Source organism: Triticum urartu, chromosome 3 (genome assembly GCF_003073215.2).
Source record: "Triticum urartu cultivar G1812 chromosome 3, Tu2.1, whole genome shotgun sequence".
Taxonomy (NCBI): Eukaryota; Viridiplantae; Streptophyta; class Magnoliopsida; order Poales; family Poaceae; genus Triticum; species Triticum urartu.
In genome coordinates, this window is record NC_053024.1 from 302457568 (window position 1) to 302464663 (window position 7096).

Sequence of the window (7096 nt, forward strand, 5' to 3'; positions counted from 1 at the left end):
ACCTGGGTAAACATTGTGTCCCCCGCCTCCTATTACCATCAGCCTTGGACGCACAGTTCGGGACCCCCTACCCGAGATCCGCCGGTTTTGACACCGACACCACTCACCTCCTAGTTTTTACCATGACATTGCGACCTGGCATACCAGCGACTACTGGAGCCTACCTGGGGACTGGGACCCGACGGCGTAGAGCGCTAAAGCTACCGCAAGAACGAAAAGGGGGAGTAATGCCTAAGCGAGACACACAGCGACAACCTCATGTTAAGAGTAATAAGCGATGGATAAAAAGCATTACATGTTCTTTACATACCCCCTCGTGGTTTGTTTCGATTCCTCGCAGGGAACAAAAGAAGAACGGCCTTAGGAAGCCCTGACTGGCGGCAACACTACTGATGCCATCATCAACAGTGGGCCACGTGAGGCCGGCGTGAACCCCATCCAGATCATCGTCGGTGCCAGGCGGAGGCCGCCGCGGCGCTCCGGGCACTGCGGGAGAGTCACTAGACTCCCAGGAGTCATCGCTGCTGCTGGAGGAGCCATCGGCAGGAACCACGGCCGGCACTGCGCCCGCCGCCTAGCCCTGCTGATGTTCATCTCTGGGGCAGCACTCTAGGCGACGACCTTCCTCGTGGAAGATCTTGAAGAATAGTGCGGAGGCGCCATCACACTCGAAATGGACGGCGAGGGCCCCCTCCGCGCGACAGGCACGGGTGACCTCTCCCCATCCGCGAGTCATGAAGATCTTGCTGGGGGAAACGACCTCGACTGCTGCTCCCGTGGGCTAGACTGCACCACCCAGCGTGGTGGAGCCACACCTCAAGCGGCCCCCTCTGCGGCGTCTCTTAGGCAAAGAACTGCGTGAACTGGATCCATGTGCGCGGAGGCATCACCGCCCACAGCACAAACTCAGGTGAGGAGGCCTTGGTGTGGGTTCGCACGGCACACGGCCGCATGACCTCAACCTGGTCCCCGTGATCGCGACTCGCACGGTGAGGGCCGCTTCCACCTCCTACGGAGCCCTGCGCTTGGGCGTAAAGAGGGAGCGGGTAGCCAGGTGGCGACCGCTCGTACCAAGGCCGCATCACCTCTTGCCTCGCCCAAGCGTCATGACGGTGTCGGGACCTCTTCTTCGGTGGAAGTAGCTCCAGCTCCTCAAGGGGGGGGCTTTCCCTTCTCCACTGCAAAAAACCTCCTAATCAGTGCCATGGATGTTTCGGCAGGATAGCAAGACAGAAGGACCAAGAGGAGGAAGGAGGAGTGAACAGCAAGAAGGCAGAGATGAGCGGGGGGGAGGGGGGCTCTGCCCCTCCCCTCATTTATAGCCAGAGGGAGGGCAACCACCGGTCACCATGATCGTGCATAATGATGATTTTCCTTTGCATGCAGCGGCATCTCGTCAAGTCGGACAGTTGCCGAGGCAGCACGGGGAAGCGGAGGCGCCCACGTCCCATCAATTGCCATGCGTCGTCTAAGGCCATAGGCGGTTGGGGCCCGTTGCGCTCCGCACGTGCCCTTTGGCTTTGCCTCGAAGCCAAGTTCGAGCGTGTCTTGGTCCCGGGGGCTACTGTCGGTGTTGTGGGACCGGGGGTGCCCATAATTGCCCGCCTGCGGCCCACGAGTGTGGCTCCATCAACGTCCCGATATGGCCCAGCTTTAGCAGCAACAACTCAAGACCCTCACAAGGGGCCAAGCCTCGCGAGGCGGACGACACCAAGACCTCCCTGGGGGCAGCCTCACTAGGCTGGCTCCCGAGGAGCGGGGATATCTATGCAAGGGGCACCTCGTGAGGTTCACGTGACGTGAGCCATGACGACTAAGGACGGGCGGGCGCTAGTGGGTGCAGTGTACCAGTTTCCTCTTTGGTGTCAAGGAGGCAAGCGCAGACGTGGAGTCCTGAGGAATGAAGCAAAGGTTTCCATATCTGTGCAACCAGACCAAGACCAGCAGGCCGGCAGGACGAAGGGCATCGCGGAGCCCACAACAGCGTCACCAGAGCCTTTGGCAGGCGAAGAATACTTTTGTCAGGATAGCTTGTACTAGTTGTCCCCCTTCAAACTTAGCCGTTGTGGGATCCCTTCCTGCCTAAACATTTGGGAGGAGGACAAGGCCACTATAAATAGGACTTATCCACCACCGTAGTAGGGGATCGACCCATCTAGAGGGGGATGGATCATTCAGATGATCCTCACACTCACCAGCTCACCGAGCTCAAGAACACCTCACCTCCTGAGGTTGTTCATCCACTGTATTAGTTTATCCTCAGCCCCCCCAAGGCAATCCACCACACACTGGAGTAGGGTATTACACCGCGAGGTGGCCCGAATCAGTATAAACCCCTGTGTCTCTTGTTCTTTGGGTTCGTCGAGCTAGGCCGTGGGATCGTTGAGTGAGCGAGTCGGGGAGAGAGTGTTCTTCGTGCGAACCCCAGAGTTCGAACAGCTCAAGGGTTTGCCGGAACCTATAATCCGACAAAAAAAACCTGGGTCTGGAGCCCAGGCTATGCACAGGCACGAGAACAAGATTGAAGCAGCAGCTCAAGTCAGAGTGCAAGAAAAAAGATATTCGAGGGACCAACATGGATATCAGAAGGACCAAGATCAAGCCAGAGAAGCAAGGTATCATGAAGAGAGAAGCCTCTGTTGCTGGGAAGGCAAGCCTGGCAAGTGGCGAGGCCACCCCCAGAAGCAGACAACCAGAGCACCCCGGCTGGGCCTGCCGGGGCTCACGGAGGCAAAACCACCTCGCCAACCACTCTATCATGACCCACGTCATTGATCAGTGCAGCGTCAAGCGGCAAAGTGATTAAGTGGCAGCCATTCGCCACATGGCAGCCATTTCCTACAGGAGAAACCCGTAGATGACACCCGTCCTACAACGTGTCAAGCAAGCAGGTGCGGAGCTGGCAAGATAGCGCGACAAGCCTTACCGGGCAACCAATGATGTGGCATTGAGTGGTGCATTTAATGCGCCCTGTCAGCCCGTAGAGTTAGGTATGATAGCACTGTTTGCTATCTTATCAGTGCATAATGACCACTTTTCCACTATGGTAAACCCTTGACCTATAAAAGGAGGCCCATGGCGACCATAGAAAGGGTTAGAAGGTTGGATAACTCAGACCTCAATATGTGCATAGTCACTATTGCCTCAGGCAACCCTTGCCGGGCAAGTGTACTACACACCACCACCACCTTTCCACCATCAATCCACCAAAGTAGGAGTAGGGTTTTAGGCCTCGTGGCGGCCCAAACCTGGGTAAAATTGTCTGTGTGATCTCTGTCGTGTTACCCCACGCTCATCTGCTCTTTGTGCAACGCCTCGCCCCCTATCGAACCATAAAGGGACCTCCTGGTCCCATAGGTGGTCGTGGTTTCTCGCGACAATCCTACACCCGGTAGCGCGGGCAAAAGCGGCCATGCCACTGGATCCGAGGAACCCGTAGAATATCGGGCAGACGGCATCAACAATCTCTGGGACACCATCCTTGGGGAGATCATCTTCCTTCTCCCCACCAAGGATGGCTACCGCACACAGGTCCTCGCATCTTGGTGATGCACTCTGTGGCGCGTCGCGCCTCTTATTCTTGACTGTCGATGGCTATCTGTCGTTCATGATTTCGAACTCCACAAAGCCATCATCTCATCCCATCAGAGCTATGCTGCCTACTGCACATACCCTACACGGTGGACGCCTGGCTGACATCCCGTCAATTCGAAAAACTCCATCATCTTGAATTCTACCATTACTATGCAAATAGCTTTCCACCAAGCGTTGTAGTTGTGCCCTCACCACCAATGTCCATCTCATGGTTTTCCTCCTCTCTCCACACCACCACCACCCTAGACCGGTGTCATCTACCAGACAATCTGGTACAATTGCTTCGACTCCCACTACTAAAAAACTCACGCTAGTGGTGGTCGATCTGTCGGACGCCTCACTGCACAGCATCATCCACTCATGTTGCCCTGCCCTGGAGCGCTTCCTACTTGTTTTTGGAAAATAAATCCATATCCATTGTTTCCAAATAAAGTTGCCTCACCTTGTAAGCATTGGAATTTGCTTTAAAGGAGAGGATCACACCATCAAAGACGCCCCTTCACTCCAAAGGCCGCTCCTTGATTATCCTTATGCACCTTCGCAAATAACTGTTGTCTCTGCGCCTAAACTGCAGACCTTAGGTGTAATTCCTGATCCGTTTGAAGGTTACAAGATGGTGGTTGGCTCCACACTTGTTCAGGTAGTGTATATTATCATCAACCCTTTTGTAATCATAAGCTGCATTTTTCATTTGCATGGGTATGTTTTATATCATCAACACTTTTGTAATCATAAGCTGCATTTTTCATTTGTGCGCATAAGTTTTACATAATCTTGGAGTATACTTTTGGTACTAATATTATGTCTACACTCAATGAAGAGTTTATCCATGGGTACTGATATGTCCATTTTGCATCATGTTTTCTTACTGTTATTTATGATGTTTTTATCCATAATAATGCTTTTTGGAGTAATTCTAATGCCTTTTCTTCTCATAATATGCAAGATATACACAAAGAGGGAGAATTCCGGCAGCAAGAAATCTGGACCTGGAAAAGCTACGTCAAGCTACCTATTCTGCATAACTCAGAATAAGCTGAAACTTCACAAAGAATTTTTATCAAATATATGAGGAATATTGGAGAAAATAACAACCATAGGGGGCCCACGAGGTGGGCACAACCTACCGAGGCGCGCCAGGGAGCCCAGGCGTGCCCTGGTGGGTTGTGCTCACCCAGGCCCACCTCCGGTGTCCATCTTCTATTATGTAAGTCATTTTTACCTAGAAAAAATAAGTAGAGGTCTTTCGGGATGGAGCATCGCCGTCTCGAGGTGGAACTTGGGCAGGAGCACTTTTGCCCTCTGGCGAAGCGATTCCGCCAGGTGAACTTCCATCCCGGAGGGGGAAATCATTGTCATCATCATCACCAACAGCTCTCCCATCTTGGGGAGGGCAATCTCCATCAACATCTTCAACATCACCATCTCATCTCAAACCCTAGTTCATCTCTTGTGTTCAATCTTGTTATCGCAACTATGCATTGGTGCTTGTGGGTGTTAATAGTGTTGATTACATCTTGTAGTTGATTATTATATGGTTTATTTGGTGGAAGATTATATGTTCAGATCCAATATGCTATTTAATACCCCTCTGATATTGAGCATGCTTATCATTTGTGAGTAGTTAATTTTGTTCTTGAGGTCACGGGAGAAATCATGTTGCAAGTAATCATGTGAAGTTGATATGTGTACGATATTTTGATAGTATGGGCTACCTTGTTGCACTTTTGCTACTATTATCGTTACTTGCTTGTTACAAATTATCTTGCTATCAAACTACACTGCTACTTACAATTTCAGCACTTGCAGACATTACCTTGCTGAAAACCACTTTTCATTTCCTTCTGCTCCTCGTTGGGTTCGACACTCTTACTTTTCGAAAAGAGCTACAATTGATCCCCTATACTTGTGGGTCATCAAGGCTATTTTCTAGCGCCGTTACCGTGGAGTGAAGCGCCTTTGGTAAGTGGAAATTGGTAAGCAAACATTTATATAGTGTGCTGAAATTTATTGTCACTTGTTACTATAGAAAACCATCCTTTGAGGGTTTGTTCAGGCTATCTTCACCTCGACTGGAACCACAATTAGCTAACCCTCAACCTACTGCACCTACTGAAAATATTGAATATGGAATTCCTTCGGGTATGATAGAACAACTACTAGCTAATCCTTATGCAGGAGACAGAACCGAACATCCTGATATGCACTTGATATATGTAGAACGAATTTGTGGATTATTCAAGCTTGCAGGTTTACCCCGAGATGAAGTTATGAAGAAGTTTTTCCCTTTATCTTTGAAGGGAAAAGCATTGGCATGGTATAGGCTATGCGATGATATTGGATCCTGGAATTGGAATCGATTGAAATTGGAGTTCCATCAAAAATATATCCTATGCATCTAGTTCATCGTGATCGGAATTATATATATAATTTTTGGCCTCGTGAAGGAGAAAGTATAGCTCTAGCTTGGGGGAGGCTTAAGTCAATGTTACATCCATGCCCCAATCATGAGCTCTCAAGAGAAATTATTATCCAGAATATTTATGCTAGGCTTTCTCGTAATGATTAAACCATGCTTGATACCTCTTGTGATGGTTCCTTTATGAAGAAGACTATTGAATTACGGTTGGATCTTTTGGAAAGAATTAAATGCAACTCTGAAGATTGGGAACTCGACGAAGGAAAAGATTCAAGTATTAAACTTAAGTATGATTCTGTTAAATCTTTTATGAATGCTGATGCTTTTCATAAATTTAGCACTAAATATGGACTTGACTCTGAGATAGTAGCCTCCTTCTGTGAATCATTTGCTACTCATGTTGATCTCCCTAAAGAGAAGTGGTTTAAATATCACCACTTATTAAAGAAGAAATTAAAGAACTGGTGCTAGTTAAAGAAGAAACTATAATTTATAATATAGATCCAGTTGTTCCTAGTACTTATATTGGGAAACCACCTTTCCCTATTAGGATAAAGGAACATGCTAAGGTTTCAACTGTGGTCAACAAAATATACATTAGAACACCTAAACTTGATGAACAAATTAAAGTAGAACCTAGTATTGCTATGGTTAAAGATCTCTTGGAAGAAGATATAGATGGGCAAGTTATTTACTTCTGCGAAGAAGCTGCTAGAATTGCCAAACCTGATAAAAATGATAAACATAGACCTGTTGTTGGCATGCCCGTTCTCTCAGTTAAAATAGGAGATCACTGTTATCATGGTTTATGTGACATAAATGCTAGCATGAGTGCTATTCCTTATTGCTTATATCAAGAAATTATGAATGACATAGCACCCACAGAGATAGAAGACATAGGTGTTACTATCAAACTTGCTAATAGAGACACTATATCACCAATTGGGATTGTTAGATATGTTGAAGTCTTGTGTGGGAAAATAAAATACCCTACTGATTTTCTTGTTCTTGGTTCCCACAAGATGACTTTTGTCCCATTATCTTTGGTAGACCTTTCTTGAACACTGATAATGCTAGAATAGA